Source organism: Schistocerca nitens, chromosome 5, assembly GCF_023898315.1.
Source record: "Schistocerca nitens isolate TAMUIC-IGC-003100 chromosome 5, iqSchNite1.1, whole genome shotgun sequence".
NCBI lineage: Eukaryota > Metazoa > Arthropoda > Insecta > Orthoptera > Acrididae > Schistocerca > Schistocerca nitens.
Genome location: NC_064618.1, coordinates 703,805,851 through 703,822,564, shown reverse-complemented (window position 1 = coordinate 703,822,564; position 16,714 = coordinate 703,805,851).

Here is a 16,714-nt window from a genome sequence, read left to right as displayed (position 1 = left end):
AGTCTCCAGCTGAGCGAAGGTTTCAATGGAACATGTTTATGTGCTTGCAGTCGGTAGCACTGGATACTTGAAAACCTCCCGTTAATGCCAAGATAACGAGAGAAGTTCACCAGACTTCACAACTTTTAAAAGCTTCAAATGCTGGTCATCTGATATTATGATGGGCCGGCCGGTATGGCCGAGCGGTTCTAGGCGCTTCTGTCTGGAACCGCGCGACCGCTCGGTCGCTGGTTCGAATCCTGCCACAGGCATGGATGTGTGATGTCCTTAGGTTAGTTAGGTTTAAGTAGTTCTAAGTTCTAGGGGACTGATGACCTCAGATGTTAAGTTCCATAGTGCTCAGAGCCATTTGAACCATTTGATATTACAATGCGTGGCATTTTCCTTACTGTTTTATCGAGGGTAATCTCTATCTCCTCTTGAGCTCCCTCAGTATGTGACTTGTTATCCGTTGCACACCATACCGGAGTAATTTCCTGTTCAACATTCAGAACAATTTGCCGAATGTCTTCAAAGTACCCCACAAACAGTTTACAAGGTACACATGCAGTAAATCTGTTGCACTCTTCCGCTGTTCTATCCACCGGCTCGTCTGTGAACCATCCAGTATTTTCCGAATCCATCAATTCCGAGGGAGAAGCAGCGACATACGAATTAACAGTTGACGTTACGTGTATATTGCGTGTGCACTCTATCTCAACCCCGTTGTGTTCATATCGTATCTCATGATACAGGAGCGCTGAAGCATTAAGTGTAAGGTTCGATGCCACTGCAGCAGTACCATCCTATTTCGTAAATGATCGATCAAGACATATGAAAATCTTGCATGGGAGGATTAAAACGTCACGGTACTGGATGACAATCCTAAATTCACTGTTCTTGTTAAACGTGGTTGATGCACAAGGTTTACGCGAGAAGTATTCCTAGAGTAGAATACACTCATCACATGCCACCAGGTTAGTTATATCGAACGACGTCATTGCGTGGCTTCAGATCCATTGATTTAAGACACTCGCTCATTGTACGCGTCATCAACATGCTGTTCTGCTGTGAAGTGCTGCGCTGCAAGTTGTGCACTTTGGTTTTATAGCTCATGCCCATCTTATTTTCACTGACGTTTCGGACTGCTGCAGTCCCTGATGGGTTAAAGCTCGCCGTTGACACGCCCGGTCCGGCAAGTTATGGGTCCCGATTTTGCCTCCTGTAGGCTCCGACCATTTGAAGGCCGCCGCCGCTTCTGGATCTCTGCACATTCAAGGTCACTGCTGGTTCCGCTTCAGATGTAGCCGTACAATGATTTCCTTACAACTAAAGTTGACAAGTTGATTATCCCGGTCCACAACACGCAGCTCCAGATAGTACAAACCCTGAACTGTTAGTGAGAGGTAAATAGAGTTGCTAGCCGTACCAACAATCTTATACCCTGTTCCCAATGATGGGAAGAATCCGTAAATTGTATGTATTAGTCTGTTATTGAGATAGGAGTTTGTCGGAATGTATACTAGACTCGAATTGTACTGACGGGGAGTATATCCACAGACTGATCGAATCTGTAGAATTTATTAGGATCCTTCTACAAAACCTGTCCTTTTGTGAATCCAATAGCTGACCCACTGACAGTTTCTGGTTACAGTCAATCGTTGGTCTAGGTATCTTTATTTCAGATTTCAGTTTACTGTTGTTTCCACACAGCACTATCCCTTTTCCAGACGGTTTTAAAATTTCGTTTATATCGTCAATTTCGTATGCACCACGTTCTATTTCCACAGCTTCTATCCCACTATTTATTTCCAGATGAAGTGGATTGTTAGCCTCTGTGATATTCGGAATACTGTTTTAAGCCTCCAGTCCAGTCAGTACAATACTCCACTCTCCATTGCTACAATCAATCGGTGGAAAGTAACTCACGCATAATACTGTCTACCGATCTTTTAAAGTCAGAGTATACGACACTGCATCTGAACCTCAACTGACGAATGGATGCCTAATGCGTCTCCTTATACATATGCGTCTTTGCAAACGTTGAGAGGAACATGAGAAACTGATGCCCGCACAAGTTGGTATTAAAATCTTGGCAGATATTAATACCGTAGAATATGCGTCTTCTGTCAGTGAAGTTTCATCGTAACCCTTTTGGCGGCAGAAAGTCTCCAAATGAATCGAAATAGATATTATATGTCTTTTTTCATATCATACGCATCCCAGTGGACTCTTCCCGTCCCTGCAACACCTAATTCACAAATCCACATTCTCCGTATTTCCACATAGTATTCGGTGTGTATCCCGCAGAAACACGTCACGGACTGAAAGAGATTTTCACCCTGCAGCGGAGTGTGCGCTGATATGAAACTTCCTGACAGATTAAAACTGTGTTCCGGACCGAAACCCGAACTCGAGACCTTTGCCTTTCACGGGCAAGTGCTCTACCAACTGAGCTACCCAAGCACGTCTCACGCCCCGTCCTCATAGTTTTACTTCTGCCAGTACCTCGTCTCCTACATTCCAAACTTTACAGAAGCTCTCCTGCGAACCTAGCAGAACTAGCACTCCTGAAAGAAAGGATATTGCGGAGACGTGGCTTAGCCACAGCCTGGGGGATGTTTCCAGAATGAGATTTTCACTCTGCAGCGGAGTGTGCGCCGATATGAAACTTCCTGGCAGATTAAAACTGTATGCCGGATCGAGACTCGAACTCGGGACCTTTGCCTTTCCCGGGCAATTGCTCTACCAACTGAGCTACCCATATCAGCGCACACTCCGCTGCAGAGTGAAAACCTCATTCTGGAAACATCCCCCAGGCTGTGGCTGATCCATTTCTCCGCAATATCCTTTCTTTCAAGAGCGCTAGTTCTTCAAGGTTCGCAGGAGAGCTTCTGTAAAGTTTGGATGATAGGAGACGAGGTACTGGCAGAAGTAAAGCTGTGAGGACGGGCCGTGAGACGTGCTTAGGTAGCTCAGTCGGTAGAGCACTTGCCCGCGAAAGGCAAAGCTCCCTAGTTCGAGTCTCGGTGTGGCACACAGTTTTAAGCTGCCAGGAATTTTAATATCAGCGTACACTCTACTGCAGAGTGAAAATCTCATTCTGGAGACATTCCCCAGGCTGTGGCTAATCAATGTCTCCGCATTATCCTTTCTTTCAGGAGTGCTAGTTCTGCAAGGTTCGCAGGAGAGCTTCTGTAAAGTTTGGAAGGTAATAGACGAGGTACTGGCAGAAGTAAAGCTGTGAGGACGGGGCGTGAGTCGTGCTTGGGTAACTCAGTTGGTAAGGCACTTGCCCTCGAAAGGCACAGGTCCCGAGTTCGAGTCTCAGTCCGGCACACAGTTTTAATCTGCCACGAAGTTTCACACCACGGACGCTTTGACTACTGAATTTTTTCCTGACGAAGTTGAGCAGATGTGTATTTGTAAGGAGTGTATCCGGTAGAATAGCTAACGGTTTTTTTTATTTATGAGGAGACCTAGTCATTTCATTTATGGTTTCAGTTATAGTCATTTTCAGATGGCTGTAGCTTCCAGCATATTGTTATGTCTTCTTGCTTTCTCTAGCTTCTCGTGGGAGTTCAGTGTTTGGACTGTTCTGGCATAGCCGCAGCACTTCCAGCCAGTGAACGGATCGCTGAGAGACCTGCAAGGGCTGAAATGAGGAAGGGGATAATTCTAACTAATATGTTAAAAATTGACGAAATTCCTCCAGCTGTATTAAGATGTTGGTTTTATTGGCAACTAGTTTCGATGTTGTTCCATCATCATCTTCAGGCTCATACTTGTTGACAGCAACTGTATGTGTCTAACATTAGCTAACACTAGTAGTCAGTGGTGAGATAGGTGTGTTCGTATGTAACTGAGCGATTGTAGTATTTCACCATACATCTGCAAATCTGTGTTTGGAAACGTTACTGTTTTGGGGGGCTTTAGCAAAATGAGGTTCAGTAGACCTGGTATTCTTTGAAATTACCTATACCCGCTCTGTATAGTTTTCTAATTTCAAGCTACAGGCTGCGTGCCCAACATGTATAGTGTGGTGTCACCGCCAGACACCACACTTGCTAGGTGGCAGCCTTTAAATCGGCCGCGGTGCGGTAGTATAGGTCGGACCCGCGTGTCGCCACTGTCAGTGATTGCAGACCGGGCAGGTCTAGTCTAGAGAGACTCCCTAGCACTCGTCCCAGTTGTACAGCTGACTTTGCTAGCGATGGTTCACTGCCTACATACGCTCTCATTTGCAGAGACGACAGTTTAGCATAGCCTTCAGCTACGTCATTTGGTACGACCTAGCAAGGCGCCATATTCAGTACTTAGAATGAATTCTGAACAGACAATATTGTGAATCATGTACCGTCAAGAGCGACGTTCATCATTAATGGATAAAAGTTAAGTATCAAACTAATTACGTCCGCTTTCTGAATTCTAATTCCTTGTCATGTTCCAGACCTCACGTCAGCCTAGTTTATCCCTCCTCACGCCAGCCTGCGTGAGCTAAAACGCGTGCATTTCGGCCTCCTCTAGTAACACGATGTTGGCAGTACTGCCAACACAACATATAGTTTTTCACAACTCACACCGAAACTTGCGTCAATCCTAGTGTTGTGATGGTTAATGAAACCGGCGATAGCATCATCGTCATCGTCGTGTAATTTCGCTGAGAGTTCATCGAGAGATTCAGTAACTGGTTTCAACCTTTCTCCCAGCATCTGCTCTCGATCCAAATGTCCTAACCACAGCAGTCATAACATCTCTCGTACAGCCTTCTGTGAAGTGATAACGTTATGCTTAGTTGACATCTTGCTATATACTAAGCGGGCTGCTTCAAAGGCTGTCCTTACATACTTTTCGTTCAACCTGTGCATTTACGTAATGTACTTTCTTTTCAACTCCGTCAACCTTTACAGCTCAGTGGTCTACTTTCTTTCTCAGGATGATGCGAATGGTCGTCTCTAGTCCCTTAACCCTAGCATTTGATTCGATGATCAGCCTCAGAAGGGTATGGGCAAACGCCTCTAGCTCCTTAACTTTCCGTTGAGGAGACTGAAATGTTCCATCTCTGTAGACATGTATTGTCCGTCTGTGCACACCTATCCTCTCAGGCTGAAAGGTGTGCTGTTTACTAACACACTCATCACTTTTTCATTGCTATGTATAGAAAACCATAGAAGTTTCGTCTATACCTACCGTCATTCAGTATTCTTGATTTATCAATAACAAGAAACCCATGCTGTATGTGATTCCAGGAATCTGCACATATCTTTACAAAACCATTGAATGACATTTCGGTTCCTACATGTGCCTAGGAAACGTGATTTAGATTCGAATCGTCTTTTTTGAATGCTGTAATGAGATTTGTGTTACCTCTCACCAACTGTTACACCGTTTTGGAATGTGTCTGATTCAAATAAATACCCATATGAAGAACTAAACAGATATATTGTAGAATTTGATTCAGGTTTTCCACAGCGACGTCGTCACACTCTTTTCTTTTCTGGTGGGGTGGGGGTGGGAGGAGGGATTTGACTGCTTCGGCAGATTATCGTGTATGTCACTTCACCTACGCTCTGCAGTAGCTTTTGCAGTAGCTGGTGCTTGGGCCGAAACAGCGTTTTTGAAAATATACATACACGCTCAAAGCGGACTCCAACCTGGTGTGTTAGTAGTGTCATGAGAACATTTGTCTTGTTTCAGTTGGATGGACCCACAATTTTGGCTCTTATGTTAACATTCTTTTTCTTCTTCTTCTGCTTCTTCTTACAGTTTTCTTTCGCACCACCACAGGACCAGCCACTTACACAAAAGTCCTGATGTATCAACCACCCTGCCACGATACCGACTACATCAGGTTTTGGTGTGCAATGGGCTTTTATAGAAAAATGAACACTTGTAATAATAACAAATTATGTGTAGCCCCTAGAGCGCAGTTATCTTACCGACTGAGCTATTGCAGCTATGTTATAATGAGAGGGCTATGAAGTAAGAATTAACACAGAGGACTTGTGATTTATATAGATTCATACACTGGATGCAATACATCTGAAAAATCAACAGGTTCTCCCTTCACCTTCAATCCTGTACAGAATTTACCAAATAAGTGTTTCTTGTATGCATGAACTTCAGCTTGAATTTGTCTCAAACTTACTCTTTGTCCTTTGTTTCTTTTGGCGCTGTATTGATACACAGGTATAAATTGTCAGCATGCACACTATTCCCTCGAGACTATCCACACTGTCTTTACAAACTTTTAACACAATGCAGCTGTCTGTTCAGTTTTTCCAATAAACAGCATAACGCCATCCCTAGACAGAACGTGTTTGTAACAGTGGAGTGTCACAGATTAATGATTGCATTCCCTGTTTTCACACAGAGTGCTGAGTCACGCACTGTGGTAACAAAGAGAGAGAGAGAGAGAGAGAACCATGGTTGATGTCTGGTGGCGTACAAGTTGGGTGATATTCAGTGGTCATCTGGTGATTGATATAGGTTTCAGCATGTTACATTTAATCCCATTTGTGCTCAGTAAATTGCACTTTATCATTTTTAGATTCATTTTCGAGATCTAACAACATATATTAGTCATTGGCTTCTACAACTATTAGTATACCAATATTTAAACGTTTTGAAGCTATAGACATTAAATTGTACGTTGAGGTGAAAAGAATTAGGGCAACAGATGGTACTGGGAAGTTCTCATCTGTAATATCTACACTTCTTCTGGCAGTCGCATCAGAATCTTCTCAAATGGCTCATATGTTCGAAGCCAGTACTTACCTGTACTGTGTAGGGTAGGACCACCTGCACACTTCTGCAAATCAAGGATAGGCTGGGTGTATTCATCACTGACAGCAGCACATCATTGTCCTGCCCAAGCATGCTGACCAAGTGCATAACAAGATCCCATCGGACAGATGCTGGTGTTTGTCCTGATATGTCAGAAGTCACTGCAGGCCCAAAAAAAAAAAAAAAAAAGGTTCAGATGGCTCTGAGCACTATGGGACTTAACATCTGAGGTCATCAGTCCCCTAGAACTTAGAACTACTTATACCTAACTGACCTAAAGACATCACATATATCCATGCCCAAGGCCGGATTCGGACCTGCGACTGTAGCGGCCGCGCGGTTCCAGACATTAGCACCTACAACCGCTCGGCCACCCTGGTCGGCGCAGGCCCAACAAGTCAGTGGTTGTTGCTGCTTCTGGCCTGGACACTTCAGTGGTCACTACTGACCAAAGAAGAAGAATGAGTATCGACACAGACAAAGAAAATGGAACTTCCTGGAAGAATAAAACTGTGTGCTGGACCCAATTACGAGTATCGGTCTGGCACACAGTTTTAATCTGCCAGGAAGTAACAGCAGTGAGGTTATATATATATATATATATATATATATATATATATATATATATATATATATATATATATATATATATATATATACACTCCTGGAAATGGAAAAAAGAACACATTGACACCGGTGTGTCAGACCCACCATACTTGCTCCGGACACTGCGAGAGGGCTGTACAAGCAATGATCACACGCACGGCACAGCGGACACACCAGGAACCGCGGTGTTGGCCGTCGAATGGCGCTAGCTGCGCAGCATTTGTGCACCGCCGCCGTCAGTGTCAGCCAGTTTGCCGTGGCATACGGAGCTCCATCGCAGTCTTTAACACTGGTAGCATGCCGCGACAGCGTTGACGTGAACCGTATGTGCAGTTGACGGACTTTGAGCGAGAGCGTATAGTGGGCATGCGGGAGGCCGGGTGGACGTACCGCCGAATTGCTCAACACGTGGGGCGTGAGGTCTCCACAGTACATCGATGTTGTCGCCAGTGGTCGGCGGAAGGTGCACGTGCCCGTCGACCTGGGACCGGACCGCAGCGACGCACGGATGCACGCCAAGACCGTAGGATCCTACGCAGTGCCGTAGGGGACCGCACCGCCACTTCCCAGCAAATTAGGGACACTGTTGCTCCTGGGGTATCGGCGAGGACCATTCGCAACCGTCTCCATGAAGCTGGGCTACGGTCCCGCACACCGTTAGGCCGTCCTCCGCTCACGCCCCAACATCGTGCAGCCCGCCTCCAGTGGTGTCGCGACAGGCGTGAATGGAGGGACGAATGGAGACGTGTCGTCTTCAGCGATGAGAGTCGCTTCTGCCTTGGTGCCAATGATGGTCGTATGCGTGTTTGGCGCCGTGCAGGTGAGCGCCACAATCAGGACTGCATACGACCGAGGCACACAGGGCCAACATCCGGCATCATGGTGTGGGGAGCGATCTCCTACACTGGCCGTACACCACTGGTGATCGTCGAGGGGACACTGAATAGTGCACGGTACATCCAAACCGTCATCGAACCCATCGTTCTACCATTCCTAGACCGGCAAGGGAACTTGCTGTTCCAACAGGACAATGCACGTCCGCATGTATCCCGTGCCACCCAACGTGCTCTAGAAGGTGTAAGTCAACTACCCTGGCCAGCAAGATCTCCGGATCTGTCCCCCATTGAGCATGTTTGGGACTGGATGAAGCGTCGTCTCACGCGGTCTGCACGTCCAGCACGAACGCATATCCAACTGAGGCGCCAGGTGGAAATGGCATGGCAAGCCGTTCCACAGGACTACATCCAGCATCTCTACGATCGTCTCCATGGGAGAATAGCAGCCTGCATTGCTGCGAAAGGTGGATATACACTGTACTAGTGCCGACATTGTGCATGCTCTGTTGCCTGTGTCTATGTGCCTGTGGTTCTGTCAGTGTGATCATGTGATGTATCTGACCCCAGGAATGTGTCAATAAAGTTTCCCCTTCCTGGGACAATGAATTCACGGTGTTCTTATTTCAATTTCCAGCTGCTGGTGATCTTTCACTGTTCTTCGTCTCCTTCTTCTTCTTCCAGAGACTGACAGACTGGCAAGCTGCCGACTGCCCCATTTACACCAGATGTAGTGTTAAAATGACCACATGACGTGTTCCTGTACTCCTACTGGCCTGTGCCAATTTTTTGGTGGTGGTGTAGGGAGCAAGGCCCGTTTCAAGAGACCTCTGGTAGTAGTTTTGTGGACTCCCTCACTCAGTCTTGGTTGTTGTGGACATTCGTCGCTTAGACATACTGACGGGCTATTTCAAAAAAGGTCGGCAGTTCCAGCACAAGCAGTAACCTCTATGAGTTGCGAAATGCATCTTCGCCACCTCCCTCTGCATCACCATTACTTGCTGAAAAGTATTACTCTCCTTACGCTGATCCATTATCTTCCCTTTCCCATCATTGTGTATGGAGTTGTGGATGCCGTCCACAGCTGTGTGCTTGCATCCAGTACGGTTATTAAAATCATTCTTGTTCATCACCAGCATTTCCTCAATTGTACACACGGATGTTTGCACTGGAGTGGATGAGCGTCGAGCCTCTTGTGCTTCAAGAATCTGACTCGACTTTTTTCAAATTGTCTACAGCTCCAGCCCAAACATTTATCAGCTTGACTTGCGACATGAAATTTACCTCCATCCTGCTGCTTCCTTATTATTTGATGCAGCATATTTGTCTTCTTCATAAGTTTGTCCAGTAACATCACTTTCCAAATATAGTGCTCGTTGCTATGGACACATTCTTCAGCAGCATGATTACAGCTAATATAGTTGTTAAACTCTTCCTTGTCTGACACAGACATCTCATCCATTGAATACATCACACAAAAGAATACTATTTGGCACCTCAGCACAGACTGAAGTTCCCTCACAAGTGGAGGAGGAGAGAGGGAGTGGGGAAGGGGACAGGGGACAGGGGACAGGGGGGGGGGGGCAATTACGCCCTCTGAAGATGCTGCTGTGAACTTGGTCAGTTGGTCATAGAACCTCAAGGTGAACAAATTCCAATGCCTTAAATGGTTTAATTGAATGTGGCTGACGATATATTCCCATACTGTTGTGAGATCCTTTCGGTCTAGCACTCTGACACAGACTAAGCGATTTTTCCCAACATTTTTTTCTGGGGGAGGGTCATGGGTGGGATGTCCTCTAGTGGTGTCATTCCTAATTGTTTAGTTAAATAAATGGACAGGATTAAATTTCTTAAATAAGTACCACATTGATCCTCTCAGTCAGGCAGCCCAACATGGGCTGAGTCATTTCCATGGGTAGGGTGGGATGGTAAGGTTATAGGATTGGGGGGGGGAGGGGGAGAGAAGTTAGGGTTTCCCAGAGAGGTGGTGAGGGAAGGGACCCACATGCTAGCTGAGGAAAACCAATGGGGTTAATTAATTGATCAATTTAATTAATTTGCATAATTAATTTGGTATCAATTTGACATCAGAAGTGTCCCAGTACCCTTTATCCCTTACTAATAGTATTCACCTGTAATATAAGTTTTAGATAGCACCTGTTCCGTATATAGCTGCTGACTACCCGTGTCTTCTCGAAAATGACACCACACTATGCTGCCCAATTTACCAAGTATGAAGTGTTTATCGTATTTTGCTGACAGCAACTATTTGTCAAATAATTTTCACAGCTTCAGTAACTTTTTGCTAATATTTATTAGCAAGACATGTGTCAGCATCATACTGCCATCATCGAGTGTATAGATAGTGATTAGGCTTAACAGTCATGAGGAATTTTCATTGGTATGCCACTCACGTTATGCATGGAAGTTTGTCCCTGTAAAGACAGATTAATTTAATTTGATGTATACCTTAAGTGATTTGTTCGAACAAATCATTTCATGAACATACTTACATATATGTTTACTACGATCTTTGTCTGATACACAGAGCAGAGCAATAAACACTTGATCATAACTTAGCACTACAGATTTAGATGTTCACATTCCAACGACTATTAGTTGCTGAGATCCCACAGTTAAATTGTTAATACGCTACAGATAGTAAAAATGCTACCCTCTTCATGCAAGTATATTTATGTCTTGACACATATTAAACAGTACATTCATTTCGCATTACTCACTTATTTAGTAATGCTAGGTCAATATTTTATCTTTTTTTATCTTTCTCAGTTAAGTCATATCAATAGAACAGGCATTCCTCATTCGACTTATTTTTCTACGAATTTACATTGCTACTTTCTAGTTTAGCATTTAGCCATGTATTACCATGTGCTACCATGTGCTGTGGAGTGAATGACAAATTCTAATTCTCCATGCAAGTCCATTTGGTATCCATTGTCAGTTTTACGTTATATACGACCACTCAAAATATTCTCGAATGTACCGAAATTGTCTGTAATGTTAATGACTACTGCTGATTTAGAATACTGTTTGTACTGTCGAAACTTATGTGTCCATTAAACCTGTATTCGACGCCTCTCCCTGTTTGACCTACATAGAGGGCTTTGCATTTTGTGCATGCCTGATCCCATATATTTATCTGTGTGTTTACATTGTGTCCCAACATGTGTTGCAGTTTCTTACATGTTGTGAAAGCCATGTTAATGATGTGCGATCTGAATGAAAACGCTATTTTGTGGGAATGTGGTTGTTAGTTAATGGTATGAAAGCAGTGACTACATTCTTCATCTATGGGTAGCAGATGGTTATTTATTGTTTTTTTCTTCTCTGTAAGGGGTTGTCAATGAGTCATTATAGCCATTTACTGCACCTACTTGGTGGATCATGTTGCTTGTCTGTTAAGTAGCGTTCAGTATGCAGGACGTTTTTATCTTGTGGGGTGGCAGGATTGCCTACGTGTGGTGGTGTCTGTTGTTGTTGTCCTTCTGTGAACTTTGAAAGTGTACAACTTGTTTTCTTTACTGGTGTACAGGTCAAACATTTCTGTACAACAGGGTTAAGTATAACTTAAACGCCATTTTACATTGTTATGTAGCGAAAACTGTAAATATCTTGAATCACATTGTACACTCAGCAGTTGTCTCCTCATCATCATTCAATTCACGATCTTAGTAATCATCAGTACTAAATTCATGACGAGACCGCCGTTTCACACATTTCGCTCTGTTCATTATGCATTATGTTTCAGTTTTGCGCTGTGCCTTATGAATTCTGTATTTTTATCCATCTGGTAATTCATCTTTCATTAAATCCACATTCTTGTTATTTACTCATAGAAATTTATAAATGTTATTTTATGTCAACCCACTTAAGTGCATCAATTTCAATAACTTCATTAATATTTGTTGCTATGTCATGGTATATTACTCTGTTCGTCCTGTGTAACAAATTTTTGCCTCCAATACCTTCAAAATATACTATTAGTTATGTCTACAAGAAGCATCTAAGATGTATCTAAAATACCCATTCTTACAGCTGTAGGTTTGACAAAAACAATGTTAGCTCTGCTTAATTCATTACCAATGAATTTTTCCTCAAATACGGTACTCTACTTAAAATTCTGTCTTGCAATTAGAGCAGCAGTTCTGTACCTGCCTTCTCAAGGTGCACTAACATCATATCAATAATTTTTCGCATATTCTTCATACTTTTACCAGAAGCAGTGTTAATTAACTGTTTGGAAAGTCGTATTCAAAACCTCTGTAATTCTTTTCCTTGCATTCACACTTTTCTCAGCATTAAAATCGATATGTGGTTTCATCCAGGGAGTTTTGAGAAATGATAATATGTGGTGAAATTTGCTTAGAATAAGATTATTGTTCAGGCACTTCTTTCAAGTACTGTAATGAACCATAAATTTTTTACGATATAACATGAAAATCAGCTTCTTTGGAAATCTTGGCTTCCTCTGGCCATAATTTTAGGACAGGGTGGAATTCATTAACATTTTCTGGATACTTAAGACATGTTTCTAAAACGAAATCCGTTTCTTGATCAATTACTGAGTTTATCACATCAAAACTGTACACAGAAAGCAAACAAAAAAAAAATTGACTGATTTGAACTTTATCGTTTCACAGCAGAGGAGACTATTAACAGTGAAATATATACTCTCTGAAGAGAAGTATGCGTGCACATACTTCTCTGAGATGCGGAACTGGTCACAAGATGTCGCTATAGGCGGACCTTAAAGTAGGTGACGGGGAGTAGGGAGTTACCAGTGGAATGCAGTGCTGTCAGTAGAGAAGCAGTAACATAAGAATGTGTGTGTCAGGTGAGCTCAGTGACTTCGAATGCGGACTTCTCACTGGATGCCACCTGAATTATAAATCCAGCTGGAATATTTCAACCCTTCTAAAGCTACCCAGGTTGACTGTTGCTGATATAATTATCGAACAGAAATGCGAGTGAACAACCACAGCTAAACCGAGAGCAGCAGACCTCATTTCCTGATGGACCGGTACCGTCTAGTATTGCGGAGGGTGGCTGTAAAAGATCACATGAAATCTGTAGAACTAATCACTCTTAAGTTTGATAGTTCTACCAGCAGATCAGCTAGCACCGCAATGAATGTGTGTCGTGAGCTATCCGCGCCGGGTAGCCGCTTTGGTCTTAGGCGTCTTGTCACTGCCCGCGCGGCTGCCCCCGTCGGAAGTTCGTTGAGTGATCACTGGAGTACTTGGACACGCCACGTACACTTGAGAGACAGCGTTACCAGCAGTAGATAGAGTTTGGATGGAGAGTCATTGTGGATCTACATTGTGCCAGCTTGATGAATTGTGCATTGTCCAGATTCGTGGGGCATTGGGATGTGACAGTGGTCCGATGTTGGACTGCATGGGAATGTGAGGGTAGGCACACGCATTGTGAAGCTTACAGTCAACCAGGTTTGACCATTACGAGGAAGGATCGCCGTGTTGTCCACCAAGAACATCACGAAACCTCCACGACAGTGTCTGCCATCTGAAAACAACTAATGGACTGTGATGACTCATGAAATGCACATGATAACTCGGCTGTATACTAGGAAGTTCACCATGAACTAGTGGAGACTTTGTTGCATTCTGTCTCACTCTGCACCATTGGTTGCAGACAAGGAGCAGCCGGAAGAGGGAATTAGCATCCCAAGAGTAGACTACAGTTAATAGCATAATATAAAATGGTGCTTGTGGAGTGGTGCCATAACCAGGAAGCATGACTACTGTGGTTCTGTACTACCCTGGATGACCATCGTTGGCGAGTATAGCGGCTACCTGAGAAGATATCCCATTAATGTGATGACTTGGAGAGACACAGCGTGTTATATCTGGTGTCATGGCACGAAGAGCAATCACTTACGACTTTACAGAACAGCTGGTAGTGACTGAGGGGACACTAATAGCACAACGGTACGTCACGCACTTCCTTACTCCTCATGTGTAACCTCTTATCCAACAGCGTTGTAGTGCATTTTTCAACAGGACAATGCTCCACCGCACATGATAGCCGTCTGCTTGATTCTGAGGTACTGCTGTGGTCAGCAGGACACACAACTCTGCCCTGAGAAGATCCTGTGTGTGAATGGCTCTGACGTCTACTGAGCCCCAATTCCATTATCCAGTGTGCAGACCTAAGGTATCGACTGCACACCGACCAGCAGAGAGCTGCTAAACGGCATCGAGAAGGCGCTGATCCGCGCGCCCTGGGAAGAGCAGGCAGCGCCACACCTCTAGGAAGACAGAGTTCAGCCCCTCCTGTCAACGATGATTTAACCAGCCGCCCATCACTGGTAGGCTCCCAGTTTTGTTGCTGACTTCGAGAGCATCAACACTGAGAAATAGGAAGACGTTACTTAGCCAGCGTTCTGCGAGTAGCACAGTACTTGTGTATAAGAGGCAAAGGAGACACAAGAAGATGAGTTTCTTTTCTTTTCAGAAATGAAGTGTTCATTCAATCTTCAATTGTTATGTACAGATCATTTAGGATTGCTGCCACCGACCATCGTTGTTTCTTTCCTTTCTTGCTTGTGTCGGTGCTGACTTCCACAGTAGCCGACACAACATCCAGAATATGAACTGCTAGTTACAACAGTAGTGTCAGGAAGTCGTTTCTGAAAGTATTTGTATGGAGTGTAGCCATGTATGGAAGTGAAACATGGACGATAACCAGTTTGGACAAGAAGAGAATAGAAGCTTTCGAAATGTGGTGCTACAGAAGAATGCTGAAGATAAGGTGGGTAGATCACGTAACTAATGAGGAGGTATTGAATAGGATTGGGGAGAAGAGAAGTTTGTGGCACAACTTGACTAGAAGAAGGGATCGGTTGGTAGGACATGTTTTGAGGCATCAAGGGATCACAAATTTAGCATTGGAGGGCAGCGTGGAGGGTAAAAATCGTAGAGGGAGACCAAGAGATCAATACACTAAGCAGATTCAGAAGGATGTAGGTTGCAGGATAGAGTAGCATGGAGAGCTGCATCAAACCAGTCTCAGGACTGAAGACCACAACAACAACAGTTACAACAGTTGTGGGCCGTCTCAGAAGAGAATACAACAGCTTCATGACATTCTCCCCAAGCGAATCAATGCATGCAGCCATACGAGAAGGAATGCGATGTGATATTGACTCGATATTATAATCATTGAAATAACATTACAAGCTCTCAACCTTGTTAAGTTTCATTTCGATTTCTCCTCCCCTTCCATGTGCCATGTCACGCTATGTAATTTGATCCAAGTTACATTAAGTTTCCACTATAAAGCACTGTCCTTTGGTTTTATCAGTAGAGCGTGATAAACGCTTAACACTCGATTAGAAAGCTGAGCCAGTTCGCTATTTGTATCCAGAGGTAACGAGGCTGAGTCTCTAGGCGGCAGTGGAAGTCACCAACAAACGGTGAACTTAAGAGTTTAGTACGCAAACACTTATCTGCGTTTAGTATTAATGTATGCCACTGATGAACTTTGTTTAATATTCGGTTGGTGTTTGGGAACGCTTGTGCCCAGTCTGCATGCTTGAGTGGTACATTATCTTATCATACAGTTAACAGATCTCTTCAGTATTTAATTTCGGCTGAGTACCATTAAGCATAATGAGTATTCATTTTGGTGGTTATTGGTGCAGTGTTGTTAAAATTATATCTAATCGAGCAACTTTATTCTGGCTAACGGTTTTTAAATAGTTTGAACTGTTTTAAAAAGTAAATGTATTTTACAGCTTTGCTTTTAGGTAAGGTTAGTAATCTGCTTTCTAGAGAAAGATGTTCGTTAGCATTTGATTCATTTCACCCAAGGTGCTTTTTAAATAAGATTTTGGAAAGGTTTTTCGTTTATTTTTCTCTAGTGCTTTGGCCAATTTCTCTAGTACTTTGGCCAATTATTGTTAAAAGCTTATTTATTTCAGCCATAACGAATGGTCAAATTTTTATCGAATGAGGACCCCATAATTGGAGATCTCTTCTAGCAACACTGTTCGGTTTTTAAATTACAGTAACCCAAATGTTTCACTCTCTTTCACCAAGGGACTTTTATGTAAAGTGTTCCTTTACTTTAAAGTGTAGATGCTCTTAATTGCTTATTCTAATACATAATTATAACAGCTTGTAATGTGTGTTTTAGATCAGAGAAGAATGTGATTCCCTCCGTATACGAATTTGTATCTGTTCGATAAAGGAGTAAGTTTGGGATGCTGGACTATTACACTGTAAAAGTTGTCAAGAAAAGTTGCACCCACGAAGAAATTATTACCTTATTTAATGTTTAAACAGTGCATTTTTGAAAGTAATACTGTTGTTCATTTCTTGTGGTCGTTTTTGTTGTTATTCAGATCTGTAGGGTGGGTCTTTTCCTTGGAGTTCCATGGTAAAATCAAATAATGAAAAATTGTACCAGTCTTTTTCTGAGTATGAGTGCTTACTTTCTACTACCGAATTGAATGCGTTATCTTG